This window comes from Schistocerca nitens, chromosome 4 (assembly GCF_023898315.1).
Source record: "Schistocerca nitens isolate TAMUIC-IGC-003100 chromosome 4, iqSchNite1.1, whole genome shotgun sequence".
NCBI lineage: Eukaryota > Metazoa > Arthropoda > Insecta > Orthoptera > Acrididae > Schistocerca > Schistocerca nitens.
Genome location: NC_064617.1, coordinates 564,527,960 through 564,555,114, shown reverse-complemented (window position 1 = coordinate 564,555,114; position 27,155 = coordinate 564,527,960). Strand labels below are relative to the sequence as shown.

General features: G+C 42.7%; 1 protein-coding gene across 1 annotated transcript in view; it reads right to left on the bottom strand.

The window, feature by feature from the left end:
- LOC126251867 (supervillin) overlaps positions 1-27,155 on the bottom strand; it is a 695,256-nt gene that overhangs the window by 617,882 nt on the left and 50,219 nt on the right. Inside the window, exon 2 of the mRNA XM_049952554.1 lies at positions 12,231-12,397. The gene's annotated coding sequence lies outside the window, so the exon portion shown is untranslated. The remainder of the gene's footprint in view (positions 1-12,230; positions 12,398-27,155) is intronic.

Below are 27,155 nucleotides of genomic sequence, written 5' to 3'. Positions count from 1 at the left end.
TGATTATATTCGTACCGAACAATTACACCAGGTTGATAACAGTATTTGCTTCGAAACTTAAGCTGAAGCTGTGGATCAAGCCGAAAGTCAGTCTGAAAACTGCAGAGCTTTACTTGGCACGGTCCTGTTGCAGATGGTACATCAGTGCCTTCTTCCAAGCCTGAAACTGACTTCCGCAGCTAGTTTTAGCGGGACCTACAGTATAACGCCGACTCCGACGCACTGTGCAGCTTCTCAGTTTTGACATGAATAACCCAGTACCAGAGGTAAAAGAAACGCTTAGTGATTGAAGAAATTTTAGAATCGGTTGGAGAGAAACCCTGGATCTCTGGATTTAGAGTGTGACACTTAAACACTGAAATACCCAGCCATAGAGACGGCCAGTATGGTTCCACCGGTTTATTTGCCTCGATACGTTGAAGGTGGCTTCACCACAGCATAGTTTGAAACCATTAAAGACCAGCTGTGTATTGATCAAAACGTAAGAAAGTTTTCCCTCTTAGATGTGAGTATACACAGTAAGCATAAGACAAAGAATTATCTTCACAAGCCGAAATCTCATCCTGCCATATCACATAGACGGACGTGTAAATTCAGATTCAATTCGAAGAGAGCCAGAACATGTAAGCGATACTGACTACGACATCCAGAGTCATTTTTGTCGAGTCTCAATTTCGCCGTTCGCGTTTTTTCTCCTTGGAAATGGTAATACAAGGTGTGTCCGAAAAGTTCGGTTAATGGTCTTAGAAAATAAAGGAAACAAAAGTTGGGAACGAAGTACCTTTACTTTGAAGACCAGCAATCACCATCAGCTACAACACACTTCTGACATCGGTTGTAAAGCTGCTGGGAACTACCAACAAAGGCATCTTGTGGAATCGCACGAAGCACCGTGGCCATGCGTAGCTGAATATCCAAATCATTGCAGAAGATGAGGCCTGGTGCTACCAACACAATCCGAAGATCAAGCGACAGTCAGTGATACCGTGTTCACATCTTCCCCGCCCTCTCCCCCCCCCCCCCCCAAAAAAAAAGAGAGCGTCAGCTAACAAAATCAAAAGGTTAAGACGAAGTTTGTAGCTTTTATCGACAGCAAGGACTTGATCCATCACGGATTTCTACCCGAGGGACGTGAGGAAGACGAACACCACGCCACTGACTGCCGCTTCGTCTGTAGATGGTACTGGTAGCTCCAGGTCTGATTTCCCGTAATGAGGTGGATATCCAACACCGCATGACTACGGTGCTTCAAGATATTCCACACCAAGCGTTTACTGACAGTTTCCAACAGCTTTACAACCAATGTCAGAAGTGTGTCGCAGCTAATGATGATAACAATGATGCTTACTTTGAAGAGGAGAAAAGGTATTTTCTTTAAAACCTTTGTTTCCTTTATTTTCTGAGACCATTCGCCAAACTTCTCAGACGCACCATGTACCACATGAGCCAGATCGGCGTCCTACCTGACTTCGTTACTGCAGAGACGAGAGGGGCTGAGGAGGAGAGGGAGAGGGACGGAGGGGAGGGAGGGAGGGAGGGAGGGAGAGAGAGAGAGAGAGAGAGAGAGAGAGAGAGAGAGAGAGAGAGAGAGGGGGGGGGGGGGAGGGGGAGACTGACTAATACCTGCTATGTGACATTCAGAAAGTCGCAGTTCGTATCACTGCAGATGCTCACATCTGTCAGAGCGGAGGAGGGAGAACTTTCATGGTTACTTAGCGCCGAGAGTCAGCAACTGAAAACTCTCTGCAGCGTCCAGAAAGGGGAGCCTCGCTGTTAACGACTTCCTCCCACTCAGTCCGAGTCTGACCACAACAAAGGAAGCTTAGCGGGGTTACTGAATGAGAGGGAACTAATATAGAGCGTCCGGCTTTCTTTCGCATCACGTGCTCCTACATAGACGAGAGCCCAACCGCCAGTCCAGAGCTTTACAGAGACAAGGGGCATGGGGAAGGCAACCTGCCGTTCGATCAGGACTCAGACTAAGCTCCCAAAACAGTGACCAAGGTGCCTTTAGTATGTTATGTAAGGCAGGCAAAATAATGTTTTTTGTTATTTAATATACTCACAGTGAAATAAAGAAGCAATTTATCACGATAGAAGAGTCTTGCGAATTCTAACAGTGTTCTGAAGTACTGGAAAAGTAATTTGTGAGTTTATAGCATACTCATTTGCAGGGGCAATAGCAGACGAGTGCAGTTATGCAATCAGAAATCTTAGTCGGCGTACACAAAATGTGCTATTAACATGACACACTGTAAGGAGGAATTTAAGTTGCTGATGATAATCGAATGTTATATTTCAGCAAAGAATTCATTTGGAGGAACACAGGGAATGAGTCCCATTTATATAACCGCGACAGGTTTATATGGTGTATTTCCTTAAGCGACCAATACTATAAGAAACGCTTTTTAAACGAAACAGAGCTATCGTAAACTTGCCATTCAACACTCCTTTCTTTATCTTGCACTACTATCAGAAGCTCACTTGTTTTATGCTCCAATCAGTCCCACCTGGCTTTAATTTATCACGTTGCAAAGTCTTCGACCCTATTTTGCTCTTCAACAGGTTTTTCTGCATATATATGAAAAATAAAAGTTAATAAAATTCACAAACTATGTCTCCGAAGGGGGGAGGGGAGACAATTGACGCCCTACGGTGTTAAATCCCGTCTTGGTGTTTATTGTACTACCCCATCGCATTCTCTCATCAGAAGTGGCTGCTTCTCACAACTGCATTTTACACAGATCGTAGACGATATGTCAGCAACTGTCTTTTTCAAGTGTAGGCCAAACAAAGTTGCACAGCTGAACGAATAAAACGAACTAGATACGCGTCGCAAATCATTGATTTTTACAACAAAAAAAAAAAATAAAATAAAATAAAATAAAAATGTCACTGGCAGCAGTAAGGAACCAATTATTTATGAATGACACACACACACACACACACACACACACACACACACACACACACACACACACACACACACACACCCACACACCCACACACACACACACACACACCTTCTACGACTACAATTAGTTATCAAAACATACTACACAGAGGGATGTTTAACGTACCGTTGACAACGAGATCATCGGAGAACTAATACAAGCTGTGACTGGAGGAGGATATCGTTCGTGTCCTTCCGAATGGAATCATCACGCCATTTGCCATAACATATTTGAACCACTACATCGTACCGCACAGTAAGATATCACTGCAATTAGACCTTACACATAGAGCTTAATGAAATGCGAATGACTACAAAGCTACAACAGGGTAACTTTGGAAATAATCCAACTCTCGTAATGTAACAGAAATCGAACAGAGATGCAGCATTGCTTATATGGGCCTAACGTTTTTGCGTTAATTTTCTCATTTCTTTTCACGCTCCTATGTAGTGGATAAATGTAACTGACTTGCTGCCCACACGTTTGACATATGCATTCTCCATAAAGACAACTCTGATTTTACTGTAATCCTTCTGTAATCAAATGAGTAACCAGACATATAAAATTATTTTTAAATGTTATTTTTTGTTATGTCTACATGTGTAATTCAGCAGCAACCGTATTAAGCACTACTGACGTTACCTGTGTCAAGCTGTGTACAGAGCTGATTTATAAGCTACGGCCAAGGGCGGTGCTCGATCCAACACCCTCGAACAAGGAATAGAGATATTAATCAAAACTTCAGAATTTTGACATTTCTCCGAAGCTTCTTCGAGTACCAATGTAGGCGTCTCACTGTGTTTATATCGACGTGGTGTCTTTGAAGATGCAGCAGTTTCTCATCTTTTCCTCCGAGTTTCCTTCCTTTGTATTACTTTGTGTGCGGGAACTGACAAGTGAGAGATGGCTGCTAAAATACTGACGTTCATGGAGAAAGAAAGGCTTCACTCGAAGGTCGAGCACGGATTAGACCACTCTTGTGTTTATGCATACCTGGCATATGGCGAACAGGAAGATCCCATCTTCGTAGATTTTCGAAATGCGTTCGATATTGTACCATTTGGTTTACAAATAGCCAATATACCATGACACGGAGTACCTTCGCAAATGTGTGACTGGCTCGATGAACATTTTATAGAAACCAGTATGTTAGACTAGACGGCGATTGTTCTATAAAAAGAAAATAGCACTGGTTGTGCACCAAGGAAGCGCAACAGGACTTCTAAACTCGTCAAAATACATCAATAATTTATCATGTACAACCAGCTGCACCATAATATTCATGCCTCTTCACGACAGGTCATCACCGCTGACGACTCTGTTGTGTACAGTGAAGTATTGTAAGGAACTGCTAAAAAACTTCGACAAACTTTGCACTTGGTGTAACGAATGGCGGCTCACTTTAGATGTGGATAATTGCGAGTTAATGCCTTTCACGAAAAGAAAGAAATCGAAATTAGAAGACTGCAAAATTAACAGTGAACATCTTAAGCAAGTCACAAAAAAATGGTTCATATGGCTGTGAGCACTACGGGACTTAACATCTGAGGTCATCAGTCTCCTAGAACTTAGAACTACTTAAACCTAACTAACCTAAGGACATCACACACTTCCATGTCCGAGGCAAGATTCGAACCTGCGACCGTAGCGGTCGCGCGGTTGCAGACTGAAGCGCCTAGAACCGCTCGGCCACAACGGCCGGCAAGCAAGTCACATTTTTATCAATATTTAGGGGCAACGTTATGAAGCGATGAAATGGGACGATCACGTGAAGTCAGTATTAGTAAGGTGAATGAAACACAGATTTGTTGGAAGGGGTCTGGGAAAGTGGAGAGCATCTTTACAGGGCATCCCATACAAGATGTTAGTGTGGCCAGTTCCATATTATTTTTGCGGTTTTTGGGGTTCTTATGAATTAGGCGTGTCAGCAGACGTTGACGAATTGAGAGGCGTACGGCTACGATCTTAACAGGTCGGCATAACCCACACGAAAGTGTAACAAATGTACAGCGTCGTTAAATGGCAATCCTCAAAAGAGACACCGCAGGACTTGGGAATCTTTTTTGCGTGTATTTAGGGACGTTTCATTCAGAGAAAGCTGTATTGTGCCGAAAGTCACAGAGTGCTGTAATGCACACCAAATGAATTTCAGTTTGTCCAGCGCGGCTATGTAACTACAAATGAAGTATTAGTAACATTTATCGAAGGCGAAATACAGCGTAGTTGTAACCGAGAGACAGCAAGTCAGAGAAGTCCAGTGCGCGTTGTAATTATCTTATGGCAAAGAAACTTGACAGATATTCTAATGCGTTAAGGGGAGCCGGAGGTGCCTATGCTGCCCATGTTAAAATCACTAAGTCTGAGGAACATTTATGAATAAGCTACCAAATAGAAAAATTTGAATTTTTTTTACATATAGAGTTTTAGTATTGCAGTTATGACAGAGGGATTTTGGAGTATCTTTTCTAGTTTCCTTCCAATTATTTTTTTAATTAATGACCCAAATTTTTTTACAAATAATTGCTTTATAATTAAACTGAAATGAAACTACTGAACATATTGCCAAATGGCTGTGTTACAATGTAAGTTTGACCACTAGGAGTGCTGTATAAAAATTTCATCTCTCTAGCTTGAGTGGATTTTGAGAAAATGTTCCTTATATTCGAAAAATTCTAATTTACGGGAAATGGCTATCAAAGTTTCTCAATACATTCCTGCACTATAGGATGGATTATCAGGGTCTTCTTCTTCATCCTCCAAAAGCTTCCTCTTCTGTCTTCTTTTCTGGCCTGTTGTTCCATCATACTTCATATGCCTTTCTCTTCTTTCTGCTCCTCTTATCCTTTCTCTGTCAATATTTCTTACTGCTCGTACAGTGCTCACCCCAGCTGTAAATCCTAATGCCTTCAGAACTTCACACTGTTCCCTTGGTTGTAGGTTGCTATTGCATCATAAATGCCAAAGTGCAGTGTTTTTATGCTTACAAACACCCTTTTAGGAACCACTTTACAAATCAAATTGTTTACGCTCTCATTAGGATTCTGCGTCTTTCCGTGTAGACATTTGTGTAACAATTCTGGCTGTGCTAAGTCGTGAAAAATTGGTTTTATCGCATTTATCACAGCTGCTGGCAAACCATGTTTGTGATCTTAGTCCTTTTTTGCATTATATTTGCACCAGGAATCTTTTGGGCACAGGCTGTGTTGAGGGTATTCATTGGAAGACGCAATATGAAGGAACAATGGCCACACTGCTTTTCGCATGTCACTAACATTACTAGTATTTTGCCTTATAGCATACCCATAGTATCTCTGTAGACGTTCAATCACCTAATCAGTAAGCGTGCCTCTCCCTCCTATTGTCTTTCCATCACTGAGCTTACTTGAATCCAAAGTTTGTTTGAGCCTTCGAAGCCGTGCACCCATACGCTTTTGCACATGCCCAATGCATTCCAACTTTTCAACTACAAATTCATTTCCATATGGTTTCAGTTCCTCTATAGTCTTGAAACCTTTGGAGTCACCATCCCCAAGGTAGTATTTGTACCTAACGTTGTATCTGGGAACTGAACGTTCAATAATTTGTTTCACTCCATCCACTTCCATTGCTCCACTTGATCCACTAAAATTTGTCTCACAGGTTCCACTGTGCTCTCCTTTGATTTTATCTTTGCACCTAAAATGTTTTGATAATATTGCAACATCTATCACTTTTGCACTATCACCACAAGTATCAGTTACAACCCCATTCAGGGATTTATGACCCCTGTTTTCCCAGGAACCATCTAATGCCACTACCAAATCCCTAGAACCACCGTTCATTTCTACAGATTCCTCCACTGCTTCCTTAATGGTTTTCAAAGCCACATCTTCAACAGAGGATCCTACCAGTTCACAGTAGTACCCAAATTTGCTTGGAGGCGATGCCAAGTTCATAATACCGCAAAACAATTTACCAGCAGCAGACTTTTCCAATGGATCGAAGACCATACACAAGTCGAACATTCACATAAACACTCTAGATCGTCCATTTTCACCAAAGAGACTGGCATGTGAATTGTAGAAAGTCACTTGATACTTGCAACATGCACAGATTATCTTCATCTCACAAGCTAAACCAAAGTGCTTTGTTATCTCTAGTCCCACTCCTACACTCTAACACATTTTGCACATAACACTTTCTTTCAGTACAGTAGATAATAATACAACATTCAGTACTTCGTTAATATCATCACTGTCACTAACATAGTCACGAAACCTGTCACTTCCACCAGTCAGCTTCTTACTAGAAGATGTCACAGGGCTATGGCCGGCCATGTGTTGCTTAGCAGAAGAACGCACTGTTTCAGTTATTGTAGTATCGCAACTTGGTATTAGTGTTAATTTTCTTTTCCCTACGTTCTTCCTCTTCTTATACACGGTTACTAAAGCATGGCATCGTAACCGGAACAACGCTTTACACAAGAAGTATGATACTACCAACAACAGGCGCAACACAGAAAACAATGTAGCCAACCATTGCACACTCGCTGTATGCGTAACATAAGGCGCTGTATGCGTAACAGGCCGAGAAAATCCCAAGCATTTCGCCAGGAAGTCACGAGAGGGCAGGCGTGGGGGGAAAATGGTAATAACTCCACTTCTAAGGCGAGTAGAACAATAATTCAAAGTTTACATTAAAGAGGAATGTTCCAATTAATTTTCGGTAGCAAAAAAAATCTTAATTTTTTGGATTTGACCACCTCCGGCTCCCCTTAATGCGGAAAAGATTTACAATGGAAAAAAAATTGTATCCAATTCTGGCCACCAGGTGCACATCTGGTGCTGTACAGCATCTTTCCAACGTCTCTGGCGCTCAAATTGAATAAACTGTGTAAGCGACAGTTAACAACAACATTATGCCTTTCTTACTTGTTTGACCTGTTCTGTCCACGTCCCATTCCTAATTCGTAACATATGGAAACAGTTCTGTACGTCTTTCTTGCATTCACAGCGCCGAATTTGCACATGGTGATCAAAACTGGAATTAATTTTTTTCCAGTGTAAATCGGTTCCACATTAGAATATCTATCAAGTTCCTTTGCCATACGACGATTACAACTAATACTGGATCTCTATGAGTAGCTGCACTTTTATTATAACCACCAGATATATAAATTTCCTGTCTTGTGAGGAGACTCTGCATAAAATACGAAGTTCACTAGAGATCACTTAGACACTGGGTAACTTATACGTGCCTGATTCAAAGTCCAATCCAGGCTACCCGGCTTGCAGTCTGTAAATATTTGTAAACCAGAATAGAAATCTAGAAGGTAACTCGAAGGTGATCGAAGACCACTGCTAGACAACTCGTTGACAACCGCTCTTACAATTCCCAGGTAATTGCCAATCACTTCACTCCACTTCACCGGAGTCACAATCCAATATGCAGCTTCCTGAACACCAGCAGAGCGGAATAAACTAGTCCCGCTCTATTTTAGTACACATGACTGCGATGCAGACGCCTTCCACAAGTCGACTATAAACATGTGGTTATGCTGTTGACATCTGCCACGTAGGCAACCCGGCAGATCGGACTGTACTGCGGGAGGGCCTAAGCGCTAGGAGACAGCACTTCGCAACCATTATTCTGCTGTCATACTTTTGAAGATCTTGGCTGAAAAAATGGCACGATACAAGTTGGTTCGTTTGAGAAATTACTCAGTAAAGTTTCTATTAAACCTTACATATACGATATTTCAAGGACATCCACTGCGATTTTTTTTATTCAAATAATTCATTGTTTTCAAATAATTCTAGAGTGACAACATCTTTGAAATCGAAAATTCTATCTAAAATTTATTTTTAAAATGCGACGAAGTGTACTTAAGCTTGTTAACTCGCAAACTGAGTTTACTTAACAAGGGTTAGCTTTCACTTACCACTGCTTACTTGCTTTGTGAGATAACTCAACACTGTTAAACCTCTCAAAAATACAAATTCCAAAGATCCAAAGTGTTTCAGTTTATGATACTAAGATTTGCAATACTAATTTTTGCAATAATGAAGGTCCGTAACATTTTTTCCATCACACTATAAAGTAAATTCACAAAATAGTTCACTTGCTAAAATAACTACTCACATTTACTGAGCAGCAACAACTTCTGGAGCGTATTTGTGTTCAGCAATATATTCACGATTTTTATCCGAGTCGTAGTTATACACATTACTCTCGGATTTTCAAAAATCGCCCCTGAAAAGTGTTTTCCTGTCACGAACACTGCACGCGTCACTACTGTTGGCAACCTTCTTTTTGACACTTACAAGGGAACCTCCCCAACGCACCCCCCTCAGATTTAGTTATAAGTGGGCACAGTGGATAGGCCTTGAAAAACTGAACACAGATCAATCGAGAAAACAGGAAGAAGTTGTGTGGAACTACGAAAAAAAAATAAGGAAAATATACAAACTGCGTAGTCCATGTGCAAGATAGGCAACACAAGGACAGTCTGAGCTCAGGAGCGCCGTGGTCCCGTGGTTAGCGTGAGCAGCTGCGGCGCGAGAGGTCTTTGGTTCAAGTCTTCCCTCGAATGAAAAGTTTAATTTTTTTATTTTCAGACAATTATTATCTGTCCGTCTATCCGTCCGATGCGAGGTAACTGCGTCGTAGTATGTATCCACAAGAAAACCTAAATCGGACAAGATAGAATAATCTTTTTACCCATTCGCTAAGTATACAAGTTAGGTGGGTCGACAACATATTCCTGTCATGTGACGCACATGCCGTCACCAGTGTCGTATAGAATATATCAAACGTGTTTTCTTGTGGAGGAATCGGTTGACATATGACCTTGCGATCAAATGTTTTCGGTTCCCATTGGAGAGGCACGTCCTTTCGTCTACTAATCGCACGGTTTTGCGGTGCGGTCGCAAAACACAGACACTAAACTTATTACAATGAACAGAGACGTCAATGAACGAACGGACAGATCATAACTTTGCGAAAATAAAGAAAGCAAACTTTTCACTCGAGGGAAGACTTGAACCAAGGACCTCTCATTCCGCAGCTGCTCATGCTAACCACGGGACCACGGCGCTCATACGCTCAAACTATCCTTGATGTTGCATATGGTCTACTCAGTTCGTGTATTTTGCTTATTTTTTTTCATAGTTCCACACCACTTCTTCCTGTTTTCTCAATTGATCTGTGTTCAGTTTTTCAAGGCCTATACACAGTGCCAACTTATAACTAAATCTGAGGGGGGTGCGATGGGGAGGTTCCCTTGTTACCATTGTTTAGATGCAAACATCCTGACAAGGTTGTCATTACTGAGTCTGAAATAGAACTGCCATTTATCGGTTTCTCATGGAACTATGAACTAATATGAATACAGCAGATCACGTACCATGTGTTACATGCAGCAAGTCTGTTTCTCATAGTGTGTCCCTTACCACAGTTTACGGCTGAGGCCTTCATATCTCACGTATGGATCACGAGATTACGGCGCCAAAAGAGACAGTCATTTTTCTCTCGCTCAGTACGTGAATAGTATAATAGAGAATAGAATATATTGTTACGAAATGCCCAATGCCATGCACTGTACAAAGACGTACTGACTATTTTCGTAGGGGTATGTGTGTAATAAAAAACTCTGCATTAAATTTTACTTCAAGTTGAAAACTGAAGCTTCTACCAATAAAATGCTGTAGGTGACATTGGCGGGAAAAACTTAAGTCGGACGTTAAAACATCTGAGTGATCTAAGCTTTTCGAAGATGTTCAAGAATCTGTGGAGGATGAAACATATTCGGATCGAGAGTCCTACTTACATGTTTTGCACCCTGCCAATTGGAAACATGGCTTATGAGTACGTGGCGATTCTCTACGACAAGTGCGACAGAGATGGCACAGTGGTTAAGACACTGGACCCTAATTCTACAGGGGCGGGCTTCAGATCCTTACTGAGTCATCCTGATTTTACTTGGTTGAATTCATGCGAATGTCTGAATGGTTCCTTCAACAAGCTCCCTGAAGTTTTCGTAGCATCCTGGATCTCCACCGCTTACGATTTCGTTGTCGATCTCTGCCTATGATTTTGTTAGTGTGAACAACGCAGAACTGCACCGCGGTTTACTCTCGGTACCTCTGTAAATGGGTGGGTGTATCTATTAAGAGGTCGGATGAAGATAAGCGGAATCTTCTGATTGGAAACGGCTCTACACGTTATTCTAAACATTTGTCGGGTTCGAAGTTCATCAACTATTCCTTGCGGATGTTGCAGTCTCACAAACCACTGCAGTCTGAAAATGAGAAATTTGTTAAAATCGAATATAAAATCCTTCTTGAAGGTGTTTGTCTGGGGCATAGTTTGTACAGATGTGAAGCGTGGACGGTAAGCAGTTCACATAAGAAGGGAATAGAAGCATTCCAGATGTGGTGCTACAAAAGACAGCCGAAGATTAAATGAGTACATCTTACAACTAATAACGAGGCACTGTACCAAAAACGGGAGAAAAGAAAATTATGGCACGACTTGGCTAAAAGAAGGGCACGTCCCAAGGCATCAAGGAACGGTAAATTTGGTAACGGAGTTGAGTAGAGGGTGAAGTGCGCGGAGCCTGCAGTTCGAGTGAGACCAACGTTTTAGTACAGCAAGCATTTTCAACTGGAAGTAGCTGGCAGGAATTATATGGAGATGATGAGGCTTGTACAGAATGGACTTCAAGAGAGGGTTGCGGTAAATCTGTCTTCGGACAGGAGACCACGACAGTCTTAATATGTGAAAAATTACTACCATCCTCCATCTGCACTTTACTCATGCCACATACGTGGTCGATTTCTGAATACGCGTTTCATCAGCAGACGAATCTGGGAAACCAGTCTTATCTACATCGAAAATATTTTCTGCCTGTTACGCTCCGCAGCTTTGGTAAGCTTAAAAAATGACAGGATGGAATACCGTAAGCTGCTGTTAGAAGTGTTCTTTAGTGAGCGCTTATGGTGTTGCATGCTACCTGCTGTGGAGCAAAACTAACAGAAAATAGTTCTGTGCAGTTGTGATTGGTTTCAGAGATGTATCTGATATTAAATATGTATTCCGAAAACTATCACGTATGGTGTATCAATATCAATGAAGTGCAGCTGGAGGTAATTTTTCGCATGAAACTTGTACCTGTAACATAAGAACACAGGGAATGGTCTGCGTTTTGGCGCATGCAGCAGGCAGGATCACCAGGTTGGTAAATGACCTTTCGACGTTCGGGTGCCCTTGACCTCGTGTGACAGCTGCGGTACTGACCTCAGCTGTGGTGCCGTTGGCGGCGGATGACCTCCTGGACGGCAGGGTCGACCCCGCCCCCACTGCCGCCCCCGCCACCGCCGCCCCCAGACGGCGAGTCCGAGCTGCCGCCCCAGCCAACGCCGCAGCCGCCGCTCCGTTCCCGCAGCTGCCGTCCAGCGGCGTGTCTGCAACATGAGAACACAGCTACACCAAACGCACATTGTTAATCAAATTTGCTATGTTATTAGCAGATTGAATCAGCTAGGACATTGTTGCTAAAAGTAATGCTGACGTAAATTCCTCAATATCTAAACCGATTACTACTGATTAAGCATAAACAATCGTCAGTACAGAAGATTATTATAACTGATTTTTGTGATGTTATAAATTCACTGTAGCTACATTAGTCGACATATTTTCATAAAAATTCAAAAATTTTTGTACGGTATCAGTCTCACTTCAAATTTCCGCCACGAGGGCGCAGCAGTGAGCAGTTATGCAAGATGGTCAGGCTCCGAGAAAGCGTTATGTTGTGCTTGAAATGCATTCACATCAGTCTGACGTAACAATTGAACGACACACTAGAGCGCAGTTCAACAAAGATCGACCATCTGCAAACTCCATTCAATCGTGGTGCGCGCAGTTTATGGTTTCAGGACGCCTCTTCATGGGGTAAGCATCGGGTCGGCCCGCAGTTGAGTGAAGAAACGGTTGTCCGCGCGCGGGCGAATTTCGCACGTGACCCACAGAAGACGACGAACAAAGCAAGCAGAGAGCTGAACATGTTACAACGGACCATTTGGAAGATCTTATGGAAACAGCTGAAGCTTAAGTATTACCGCTTGCAATTAATAAAAGTCCTAACTCCCGCTGAGGAAGTCAGACGCTTTGAGTTTTCCCTCTTATTGAAGAGGACGGAATTTGTGAGAAACTCATCTTCAGCGATGAAGCAACATTTTTTTTGCGACCAGACACAATGTCATGATACCTCTCATTCAGTGTGTTATCAGAAGTGTCTGTGCAGATCACATTTCACCAATTTTGTGTAAGTGCATATGAACGGAACGGAAATTTGTGATAAACTGAGTGAAGGCAGCTGATTGAGATACCAACTAGGGACACGAAACAGGACGGAAAATGTAAGTACAGAAACGTACATAACCTCTGCCCTCGAAACAGCTCTACACAAATACGTAATAATTTTCTTCGTGGCTAGTTTACAGATGACATGTTGTAAAAAAAAATCCGACGAAAACGAGCACTTAAATCGATGTATAATAATGCAGTTCAGTTAGCAATGTAATTTTAAGGTGAATGTCCAACCAAACAAAACGAAGCAAACTGCAAGTATTGTACTTCTTAGGCCTACAGCAGGTAAATTATTACAAACGTCATATTGCACTTTACAGTAATAAAATTTGACCCACAGAAGATGACACATGGTGTCGAAACATGTCTGGGAAAATATATAAGGCTGATTTCCAAAACCACCCAGTTTTTAAATCGCAAACACGGAGGAAAGAAAAGAGGAGCTTCAAATCTTAGTAAAATGAGTATCTACAGGATGAGTAGGAAGGCACATACAGAGCACTTGTAATCTGCAAAACAACCTGTGTGTGTGTGTGTGTGTGTGTGTGTGTGTGTGTGTGTGTGTGTGTGTGTGTGTAAAGCCCTGTGACAGTAAGTCAATACCTACATCAAGTTTGTGAAATCGCTTTAGTCATTCATAATAAAACTGAATACTCCTTGGCCAATGGGTTATTCAGAACACGCGAGTAGTCAATATTTTCGTTAGGCTGCTGCTAGAGAACAATCCTCGGTCTATATACCCCGTCAATCCAGAAAGTTTCGAGGCTTGACTATTAGAAAGTAAAGAAACATTAAGATTCTGTTTTTAATGCTTCAGGTGTTTTACATAGTCTCCCACCACTTGAGTGCAACGCAAACAACGTTCACACAACTTTGTGAAACTGTCAGGAGAATCCTTTTTTGGGATATTGTTCAACTCACACGTCACATTAGTTTACAAGTTGGTTATGTCGTCAGTGAATTGATCCTTCATGTGAATTGATCCTTCATGTGAATTTTTCCATCTTGTCGTTTAGTGGTAGGTTCGTACTGATTGCATCAACTCTCTTCAAGCGTGATGATTCTGTCCACTAAAGGACCTGTCTGCGTTTTTCATTTTAGTCAAGTCGTGGTTTGCGTCCACGCGTCGTCGTCCTTGTTTGGTAGTCAAGGTGTGTGTGGGACAAACTATGCACACATTTCCCCATTCTTAAAAAAATGGAGTTTTTATTTAGGGCGAGAAGAGTAATGTACGAGTATGTCTGGTATTAGAATACATGCACGAAAATAACTGCTTATAATAAAGGTTTATTTACGACAGACTGTTTCGGAATTTATCGCCATTGGCAAGTACCTACGGATACAGTTTCAGTGAGAACGTGTATAAATGTGAATGTAATTTACATTAAAGTGACTATATTGTACTCACGTTTAGACTGATGTGACGTCCATATTACGTCGTTAGTGAACATTACTGTCACCGTTTTAATAAGGTGGCAAATGACGTAATATTTTGGAAATAAAACGTTAATTATGGAGTGACAATAGTTTGACAGTTCCACACTTAAGACGCTATATGTTTACAAAGATTATGCGGACGAACAGCGATATTATTTTATTAACTAAAATTTGTTACGATTGTCCTTGGTTGCCTATGTTACTTCCGATTTGTCCATTTTCGTGTTCTCCAAGTTCAATGAAGTTTTTGAGGTAGTACTTGCATCTAAACTCTGTATGCTCGTTTAATATTTCTTGTGGGTATTTTGGTTCAAATGGCTCTGAGGACTATGGGACTTAACATCTGAGGTCATCAGTCCCCTAGAACTTAGAACTACTTAAACCTAACTAACCTAAGGACATCACAAACATCCATTCCCGAGGCAGGATTCGAACCTGCGACCGTAGCGGTCGCGCGGTTCCAGACTGAAGCGCCTAGAACCGCTCGGCCACCACGGCCGGCTAGTGGGTATTTTCTCATGAGTGTGTATATGCGTTTCCAGTTCTTCACGAATGTTCATTGCAAAACCTTTTCGTATTCTGTGCAGACTCTGAAGCGTATTTTCGATACTATCAGCACAGCGGTTTTGATTTTTCAAGTGTAGAAAGAGGGTCGACAGATTATTTTCGATCTCTCTAATGTTATCCTCATATCTCACGTTAAAAGTTCTTCCTGGACGACCAATGTAACAGCTCTTACAGCTGCCACACGTGACACTGTATATGCCTGGATTATCATATTTTGATGTTCTAGAGGTGGCGGAACGTAATTTTATTGAAAGGCTGTTATTAGTTCGAAAGTCTATTTGAATATTTGTGGCTTTAAAAAGTGGATTAATTAATTACGTTCCGGAACGGGTACGTCAGGGTAACGTCACGGTGAAGTGTCATCGCTGTAAACAATCAGGGTGGGGGGTTATGAATGCGGTAAACCTAATGTTTTGTGGTAGTTAAGATGGCGGACATCGACTTCAATTTTGTGATTTATTGATACCCCTATAGCGTCGAAAGAGTGGGTCTATCAGACTACTGTCACACCGTAATTAAGGTTTCATTAGTAATGTATTGCGTCATTTACCACATTATTAAAAACAGTGACAGCCTAGACGTGAGCACTATGTAGTCACTTTAATATAAATGACATTCACATTTATACAGTTCACAGCTACACACGTTGTCGCCAAAATTGTGCTCGCAGGTACTTAACAAGGGCGATAAATGCCGAAACAATCTGTTGTAAATAAAGATTTGTTATTACAAGCGATTTGTTATTACAGCCAGCTATTTTGGTGTATCTATTCTAATAATTTATGGACTTTCAGTCATTGATCCATATCGATTTGTGACACATCAACTTTGACAGACTACGGCCGCACATCCATTACTTTAGCATAGCCTGTCCTCACAAACGGCAGGTAACTGGTCGAATGAACATCTGTTGTCTACAGTTGTCAGTTCTAGCTGTCATTATAGGAGATACGGGGTATTTTTGTGATGGTGGTACGATCCTCTTACTGCGCTTAACAAAACGCTAAATGTGGAAGGCCATCAACAGATTTTACAGGTGTACTGCGTACTGTGGAGGAATAATTGAGAGACGCTTAACATCGTTATCGACATAACAGTGCATCCTGTCATGAAGCAACGTCCATGAGACAGAGGGTGGTGATAACTAGCTTTCCTGAAATGGACTACTCCAGAGGATTCCGGACTATAGCCCAATGGAACTTCGAGTTAAATTAGAGCGTCGACTTCACTCCAGACCCCAGCGTCAACCATCACCCCTCCTCTGGTTTCGGCTCTTGGTGATGAATTCGGCCACCTCACTGGAAGTGTCCCCAGCAGAGTTCAAGTCGTCATAATGGCTACGGTGGAAACACCACACTTTAATGTCAATGTGTGTCCAGATATTTTGGCCAGATCAGTGGTTTGCAACCTTCTTGAGAGCAAGTTAGTTATTACCCCTCATCCCACCCATTTCCACCATCAACAACATTAGCACCTTATCAAACTCTACAATGAAAAAGAATTTTCTGTGAACACTTATCTTTAAGATGACTAATGATTGATGATATTTAGTTTTTGCGCGTGTTTTATTAATCCACGAACTAAATTATCATTGAAGCAATTGGTACCGCTTTTTTCTGACAACCTTTTCTTATAGAATGACTAGCTGCGGTGCCCGACGTTGCCCGGGATGTTTGATATCTGACACACAAAGTGACTGTCCCTGTGCCTTGTTGATACCCATACCGAATATAAATCGAACAGGAAACTGCAGTCGCTTGAAATCGAAGGGCATATTTGAATCAGTAGATGTCGACGGAATGCGACGAATGAACACGTCTCGGGCTGCATGAAAAGAGGTTTAGTTGTGCCATCTGTTGTTACATTTTACGGTAAGTATCTCTTTGCGTTTTTGGAGAATTCGTCTTCTACTGTTCCAGCTCAGTTTTCACTCTTTCAAGTAGGGTTCAAAATGGTCCAAATGGCTCTGAGCACTATGGGACTCAACATCTGAGGTCATAAGAACCCTAGAACTTAGAACTACTTAAACCTAACTAACCTAAGGACATCACACACATTCATGCCCCAGGCAGGATTCGAACCTGTGACGGTAGCGGTTGCCCGGTTCCAGACTGAAGCGCCTAGAACCGCTCGGCCACACCGGCCGACCTTTCAAGTAGGGCTGCGTGTGCACGACTGTAATTGTTCGATCAGTTTACGTCACAATTCGGGAAATATCGGATTCCATCTTATGATTGTCCCGCGATCTAGCGGCTTTTGTTGGTACCATATCCGCGACTTGCCTTAGCGTTTGTATGGCGCTGTGGATTTTATTAATACAAATAACTGTGAAACATAGACTAAAATATCTTCTAGGCTATATGTCATATGTAACAACGATAACAGAGAGAGAGAGAGAGAGAGAGAGAGAGAGAGAGAGAGAGAGAGAAATATTCAGTAGGGGATAGAGCAGAAATATGAAGTAAATCGGCCAAGAACTTTTAGAAGCTTTTTGTAACAATCTTTCCCCCTTTGAATATTAAAAACATTTGTATTTCAAGTCGGATTACGAAATCTTACATAGACAGTGATCTTCATCTTGTCCTGAACGTAAAGTGTCTACAATTTAAGCAAGATCTGAATAAAACTGTAGATTTGTATAAATTACAAGTAAGTAAACACAGCCTTCCTTATATACGTAACTGTAGCAATTCTCGATGCATCGTGAGTGCTACCTGCAATTCTTCCTCAGAGAGGAAATCAATCTATCCATATTGAGGGTAGACCTCCTCTGTACCACTCAGAGACATAGCGACACCCTCATTTAAAATCAACCAAGTGAAAAAGTGTGCACTAGGTTTAGTAGAGGTAAACCACTTAATTGCTGGACTCCTTGCTTCTCAAGTGACAGGAACTGGAATCATTCAGGCTGCCAATGCTTTGGATCTGACCACTTCCAATAATAATAATAATAATAATAATAATAATAACACTGTGAAAGTATTACAGCAGTGTAGAAGCGTTACATAGTTACTGTTGTATGGTGTTGCCGTTTAGTTCGTCTGTAGTTGCAAAGTGAATAACGAAGCAATATCTGGTCTATTGCGGAACTACCTACAACTCGGCGAAAGGATTTTTATGAGATTCAAGAGTGTATGATACATGTCTCCGTTTTACTGTCATAAATGCACGGAACAAATATAGGCTGTGTGTACTGAGTGAATTATGTGGATAAGACGTCCATGTATTCGTTTCACAAGCTGTCACCCCCAGCACATTGTGTCGTGCTTTGCTGTAGATATATACAGTATATAAAGAAGAGGGTCTGTCTGTTTGTATTCCATACAAATCTACATATTTATTCCGGTGTTGAAATTTTGCACACTACCTTCAGGCAAGGGGAAGGGGAATGTGACTCGAAACAAATGTTTGTGCAGTAAACAAAGGGGAAATGTTATCAAAAACCTCGAGAAGCACTTTATCGATTTTCTTCAAAGTTCTTTACATTAATTTATCAAATAATAACAATTTAAGGAACAGAGAAGTTGCTTCTTACCGTAAAGATGACACGTTACGGTGCATACATGCACAATGAAATGACACTTAGGCATTAGTTCTTGGCTACAGCCTTCGCCAGAAAACGAAAGGGAGGGAAGAGCGCGCGCGCACACACACACACACACACACACACACACACACACACACACACACACACACAAAAGCACATCTCACGGACACATGCCCACAAGCTCAGGCAGCTCATTCTGCTACGAGATGGCGGTAATTTTGCGCCAGTCGTGCTTGCTTATGTGAATGAATGTGTATGTATTTCTCTTTCTTTTCCTGGTGAAGGCTGTAGCCGAAATGTAATCTGAAAGAGTCTTTTAATTGTGCCTGTATGCACCGTAACCTGTCATCTTAACGGTAAGTAGAAATCTGTCTTTTCCTTAATTGTTGTTACTTTAATTTGTAATTTAAATAGTGAATCTAAGCGGAGTCTAAGCATAATCTGTGGTGTAATAGTTATTACTGAACTTTTGATTTGAAATTAATGTACATCTGCGAAAGTCAGAACCGGAAGCCTAGAGCCTGCTTTTTATGAATCCACTCGTCGATTCCTTTGCGCCCTGTGATTCACATATGCCCTTCGATTTAAAGCGATGGCAGTTTTCCACGCAGCTTGAATTCCCTCCATCAACAAGGCACAGGGCCGACCACTTCGTGTGGCAGATATAAACATACCGAGCAACGACGGGGGCTGCAGATAGTTGAAATTTAAAAAAAATTGCTGGGAATTACGTAATCAACATTAGTGTGTGACGAAAGAGTGATAATAGTAACGAATTTACCCTTTATGGGGTAATACCCCTGGTTGGGAACCACTGGCGCAAATAGTTTATCAGCAGAACATTGAGAGATTCAACCGAATAGGCCAATAAGCCTTCGACACTACAAGGGGGATAGCACCTCGGCATTAAAACACAGATCTTCATCATGTCATGTTCACTGCTAGCAATAGGCGTTTTCTTTTCTTTTGCCTGTTACGGTATTCATCGCCTCTTCTCCCAACCGGTTCATATCGTCTTAGCTGGAGAGGTAAACTTTCTCCACTCATTCTTTCGAGATGTTATCCCAGTTTCTCCTATTTCTTTTATTTCACTGAGGATGTTAAAAGTATTGAATTGTCCCCTACTTTCCGAAATCCAGAATGTGTCGGCCCTTGTGCATCCCTTTACTGCTCTTCGACACCTCGCCTCCGTCGCTTGTATGCGACTTTCTTGACCTCTAGTTATAAGCCTCAGCTCACTTACAAAAACAATAATTGGAACAGTCACTGTCTTATAATATTTAAATCTTGTTTCTTTCCTCGTTATATTTTTGAGACATCTGTTAAATGTTCCACACGTATTCCCAAAATGTGGTAATTTCTTCATTACGTCTTCGTTATAGTCGTATATGAGACCACAACCTAGTTAAAATGCTTCACCTATTGTTGATCAAAATTTTTGTCCGTATTGGATATTTCCCTTTGAAACTCACTGATTTTGTATTTTCTGAAATCGTCGAATGGTACTCTTCACAAACCTTACCTCATTAATGTATCCCTCTTTGTAGGTCATTTTCATTTTCATAGCCCGCCAGCAGTGTGGTGTCGTCTGCATGTAAGAGACAGTTCAAGCGGGAATTAGTCTTAACTCCCCCGTAAGAAATCTCCTTCCACTTCCGACGATTGTTGATTAAAGTGTGTGCGGTGCGCGCCCTAGCTCGCAGGCAACGGCTGTGCCACCTGTTCGGCAGGCGGCGACCCTGGCACGGCGGAAGGTCGCGGGCAGCGCTGCCGGCTATCGACCCGCGCCCCGGCGCCGAACAATGCGGCTGACCCGCGCCTTTTGTTGCTGCCCGGCTCCGACAACGGCCCGACGCAGGTGTTTCCGCCATCCATCACACACGCGGCAACGGTACCTTTCACGACTAACACACACACACACACACACACACACACACACACACACACACGCTGCAGTTTTGATACTTGGGCCCCGTCACATCACGCGAGCGAGATTTGTACCTGCGGATGACGTCTGAACATGTCCGCAGGGATGAATGACTTAAATATGGCCCAAATAAACAGTGGAATTTTTGCTAATTAAAACCTCGATACCGTGCGGTGACCGAGGTCTCGGGATGCCTCCTAGTATCGTGCCTGACCTTTCGCCCGGCGTAGGGCAGCAACTCGACGTGTCACGGACTCAACAAGTCGTTCGAAGTCCCTCCAGAAATACTGAGCCACGCTGCCTCTGTAGCCGTCCGTAACTGAGAAAGCGTTGCCGGTGCAGGATTTTGTACACGAACTGACCTCTCAATTACGTCCCATAAATGTTCGATGGGATTCACTTGGGGCGATCTGTGTAGCCAAATCACACTCTCGAACTGTCCAGAATGTTCTTCAAACCAATAACAAACAACTGTCGTCCGGTGACATTCTTTGGGAACACCAAGTCCACGAATGCATATGGTCTCCAAATAGCCGAACATAAACATTGCCAATAAAAGAGCACTTCGGTTAGACCAGAGGACAGAGTACATTACATGTACATAAAGGCCGCGCCTTTGTGGAGCCACCGCCAGCTTAAACAGTGCCTTGTTGAAAACTTGGGGTCTGCGCCATATCGAACTCTACCATAAGCTCTTACCGACTCAAATCGGGATTCATCTCACCAGGTCAGGGATTTCCAGTTGTCTAGGATCCAACCGATATGGTTACGAGAGCAGGACAGGCGCTGGATGCGATGTTACGCTCTTAGCAAATCACTCGCGTCGGTCGTCTGCTGCCACAGACCAGTTTCACCGCACTGTCCTAACGGATAAGTTCGTCGTACGTCTCTCACTGATTTCTGCGGTTATTTCCACGCAGTGCTCCTTGTCTGTCAGCACTGACAGCTCCACGCAAACGCCGCTGCTCTCGGTCGTTAACTGAAGGTCGTCCGCTACTGCGTTATCTGTCGTGACGGGTAACCCCTGAAATTCGGTATACTCGTGACACTATGGATACTTGAATATTGAATTCCCTAACGATTTCAGAAACTGAATGTCCCATACATTAACTCCAACTACACTTTCGCATTCACAGTCTTTCAACTCCCGTCAAGCGGCCATAATCACATCGCAAACTTTTTCACGTTAATCACCTGGGTACGAATGACAGCTCCCCCTGTGCACTGTCCTTTTATATCGTGTGTACGCGATACTACCGCCATCTATATACGTGCTTATCGCTATACCATTACTTTCGTCACCTTAGTGTAAATCGAAATTTTTCGGAAGTCCCTTTATAAAATGTCAGCAAATGAAGAAATCCTGTGTGTTCTGGCTATCTAACACTTGATGACTAATCCTTTCATCAAGTATTCACATAACTGTCTTGTCATTTAACTCGTTCAGGCCTTCCTTTGTTTTCTCAACATTGTAAAATTTACATAGTATATAAATCAGCTGTAAAAATTACTTCAGGGAAGTACATATACTCAAATTTCGCAGAAAAGAAGCGATGCTGACGCCATGAAAAGTGGTACGAAAAAAAAGGGGATATAACTAAAGATCTCGGGAGTCTCTCAGCCACATCGTCGATAATCCGTATGCAGGAACATAAGACTGCTGAAAAGTATCTTAAGGAGGGAGGAAGTGGGTCAAGTAATTTGAGTTTCCATCTTTTGAGGAATGATTACTGAAATGGCTCAGTTAGTGTAGAAGATCAAGAATGCGGTGCTGTCAGAGGTTGTATTATTTTTAAAGAAGTTGCATGTTCGGCTTAACTGAAGACATTGAAATATCTCGAAAACTACACATTCGATGAAAAAGCTTATAATTCCAAGTTATTTGTCTCTGAGAGGGACATCCAACGGTACCACACTCACCCGTCACCTCAACCCTTGCGTGGGTGGCGGGGCAACTTTGGAATATTCAATGAGAACTCCTGTTTTTTATTGCAGATTACAGTTCTACGGAAAAATCTACATACGTTTTGCCTTAAGCTTTTCTTTGTTTCGCCACAGATAGCCTTGTCATCGGAGGAATAGAAATGGGTACACAATAATAATTTATGATATGCTACTCAATGGCCCTTGAATGTCCAGTGGGACTGGGACCCCACCGTCATGCTGCGAGGGTAGGACAGACCATTATGCATACAGGTAATTTATAGTTGTAAACTCCATTCGCAACGTTGTATTCCGCCGGAATATCGAACAGGTGGCTACTCGACACGCCACAGTGGCCGTGGCGAACTACGACGTATCGTAACAGATAGAACACTGCGACCGGAGCTCTCATATCGTGCAGACGTAGAACAGACAGCGGCTCTCAACACTACAGTCCTTGCGCAGTGTTTATTGCTTGCACATCTACCTATCATTTGGATAACAGACGTGCAAGTGGACGATGAACATTGCAACCACAGAAGAAAAACCTGAAATGATCCTGATTTACGAAGAATGTAGGAGGAATGTTGAGGTTGCTGTTGCCTTGGTTACTGAGTGTTTTATAGAGAAAGTTCGCCCTCGTTCGTCCCTTTACAATGTTGTGAACATCTTTATGTCTGATGGCAGCGTAAGACCGACCAACGGATGCGTAGTAAACGTGTTACACGAGAAGTCAATGAAACAGCTGCACCATAACCTATAGATACCGGTAAACGACCGGCAATCACACCGTCATTCCGTTACGTACGAAGGTAGCATTGACATAATAATGCATCGTCGTAAGTATCATCCATTATCACGCGCCTCTGCATCAAGAACTTCAGGGCGCCGATTTTCACAAACTAGTAGTATTTTGTGAATGGGCATGTCAACAAATGCGAATGACCCAAACGTTCTTTGCCGAGGTACCATTTTCCGATGAGTCTACATCCACAAATCGTGGCAGCGTTAACCGGCATAACGTGCATTACTGGAGTGTAGACAATCCCCGTTGGTTACGAAAAATTGACAACCTTCTTGGTCGGTTAACGTATGGTATGGCACAATGGGGAACAGGCTCATTGAACCGTATTTTACCGGCGGCACGATGAACGGGCGCAAATATCGAACGTTTTTGGAACAGGAACTACCGGTACTACTGCAGGATGTTGCCCTGGACATTCGACAGCGTATGTGGTTTCAGCATGACGGTTGCCCAGCGTATTACGCAATTGAAGCACGGGAAGTATTAGACCACGTTTACACTGGTTGGTGGACTGGCAGAGTTGGCCCTATTAATTGTCACACTAGGTCACCAGATTTCTCTCTCTGGGGGTATTTAAAAGATAAAGTGTACCATCAAGCACCAACAAGCCATGAAGACCTGGTCGACTGCATCAGAAACGCTTGTGCTGACATTCCCGCAAATATGCTTGTGTCGTGTGTACCGTCATCTGGAAAGCTTACCACTAAGTCTATTGAGGCTGGCGGTACTACTTCTGAACACTTAAACTGTAATTGGAAAAGTAGAGCACAGCGTTCGTCCCGAGCCTTGGCCGGGGTGGCGCGTCCAGTTGTATACTGTTCGTTATGTCTGAGGAATGCAACGTTGATATTGGGGTTTCGAAATTGAACTTATGAAATACTGGCCTGCCCTAGCCTCGGAGCACGGAATTTGGGATATTCCAGGGCCATTCGTCGCGTGTCGTAAATTACGAGTGTGTACCCATTTATATTCCTCCAATTACAGTGCCATGTGTGCCGAAACAAAGAAAATGCTTCGAACAAAACATGTGTAGATTTTGCCATAGAATCGTAATATGCAATAAAAACCGGGGTTCCTAATGAAAGATTTCAAAGTTGCCTCCGCCACTCAAACATGGGCTGGGGTGATGGGGATCGAGTGTGTTATCATTGGATGTGCCCCTCTGAAACAAACAAATTGGAATTATAAACTTTTAATGTGATATGTAGTTTTCGAGATATTTCAGTGTTTGCAGTTAAAATTAATACCCTGTACACACACACACACACACACACACACACACACACACACACAATGCATCCACTGCACACCGACCGGCGCAGCGCCGTGAAACGGCATCGAGAAGACGCTGCCCGCGCTTCAATAGAGCGGGCAGCACCACACCTCCAGGAACACAGAGTTCAGTGCCCTCTGTCAGCGCTGATTAACCAGCCGGCCATCGCTGGTCGGCCCAGTTCGGTCGGATACTTCGAGACAATCAGTACTGAGCAATGCGAAGATGATACTTAGCCTGTGTTTGGTGAGTAGTAACAGTGAAAAGTAATTACATGTACGAGACACCAGAAGCACTTCCAACAACCTCGTATGATGAAGTCATTTTTTTTTTTTTTTTAGAAATAAAGTGTTTCAATAATTTGAAAGTGTTATGTACAGATCCTTTCAGATTCCTACCATCGGCCATCGCAACTTCTCTCCTTCCTTGTGTGTGTCGATGCTGACAAATACAAGCCGACACAACATCTGGCGACGAGGTATCCAGAACCAACGCTGCCTATGCTCTTCACTGTTCGGTCACAGTGCGACAGTAATATTTCTCTCTTTTCTTTCAGAGGAGCACTGCTACTAATTTTCTTTCTTGTAGACTAGCCGCGGCGCTTCCGCTATTTATTTTGCTTATGTTTTGTGACAGCGCTCCTCTTCTTAAAATGGCCTCTAACACGCCTCCTAGACCACCTGCGCCTACGCCTTCGATTATTGCTGGCTTTGATCTAACGAAGCTTATTCAGTTTCAGATCTTCAAACGTCGCAGTTCATGATGGCAGCCAAGCAGCAATTACTGCACAAGCCGCTGCTGCATTAACTCCGCCACAACTTCCAGTCACATCCAAGCACCGCCTCCGTGCATTCCACTGTTTCGCTCTTTCAGTGAATAACAAAAGGAATGGAACGAGTGCTACACATCAAGAGCAAGGTACTGTGAAACTTTATTACTCCTTTTCAAACTTTCTTACTTCATGTCAACGGCCGGCACAGGAGTTTACCGCCTCGCTCAGAAGTTATTCCCGAATAACAAGCCGCATCTGTTACTTTTTGAAGATCTACTTTCCTCTCCCACTAAGCATTACGAGGATCAGGTACAGCAAAGCTGCTCCCCGTTACATGTTCTCTCGATTGCGGAAAAAAAGCCAGAGCAGACATACCGTCAGTGGGTCACTGAACTTCAGGGTTTGACACGACAGTATCATTTGCGATGTAGCTGTGGACAGTACTGTAGTGACGCAATGATTCATGAGGCAATTATGTACAGTGTGCCAGACAGTAGAACTCAAGAACAAATTCTCAAACATTTTGATCCTACTGTGAAACAAGTGTTACACATTATTGAACATAAGAACTCGTGGGCTAGTGCCGTGGGAATGTTTGAGATAGCTCCCATTGGCAATGTAATGCACAGTGACAAGCAGGGACAGCCTTGCCACTGACCACTGCACGCAAACAAGCCACCGTGCCGTGGACATAGCGAACATTTGTCAACGCGTGCATCTGCTGTGAAATCATGTCCCCGTTGCTTTTCCACTCATAAAACACAAAACTGCGCTTCGCAGAATGCTATTTGCTTTGCTTGTGGAAAGCCAGGTCGCATACAATCTTGCGACAGAGAGAGACCTCTACCCCGTTCACTTTCGTAAGCACGGAGCACCTTCTCACGCAGTGAGTGTAGTTTTTTCTAAACCCGCTACCGGTACTAGCAATGACCAAATTTAGGATGTGCCTTCACGCCGCCAAAGTGCTGCGCAGTGACCACCAAAAAACTGTTTGTACTTGCCAGACGCTGTGTGCGACTTCAGATAAGACACTGGCGCTTCCGTTACTTTGCTTAATCGTACCACTTACGAACATTTGGGCTTGCCACAGTTAACAAAATCTTGCACGCACCTTACTGCTTATAACGGTCAGGACATTCCAATGCTTGTTACATTTAGTTTGTCTGCCACATTCCAATCTCGCACCAGCAAAGTGACACAATTTTAGGTTCGCGAGACTGTGAAAATGTTGTTGGGTTAGATTCTTTTGGCTTGTTTAGTCTTCTTATTTAGGACAATGTACCTTCTGTGTCTACTTTCAACCCATAAGAGAGTATTACTCAATTGATTGAGGAACGTCCTGATTTATTTTCTAATTTTGTGGCGCGTCCCGTCCCTCATACGCTTACATGGAAAGTTGGAAATGAACTTAAAGAATGGCAAGACAGTAGTGTTATTGCTCCTATACAAACTAGTCAATGGGCTTCACCTTTAGCAATCTTATCAAAGCCTTCTGAAAGACTTTTTTTGTGTTTAAATCCCTGTGAATCCACAAACAATAATTGATACTTATCCACTGCTCCACCCTGAAGAATTAATGGACAGGCTTGGTGCAGGCCGCTAT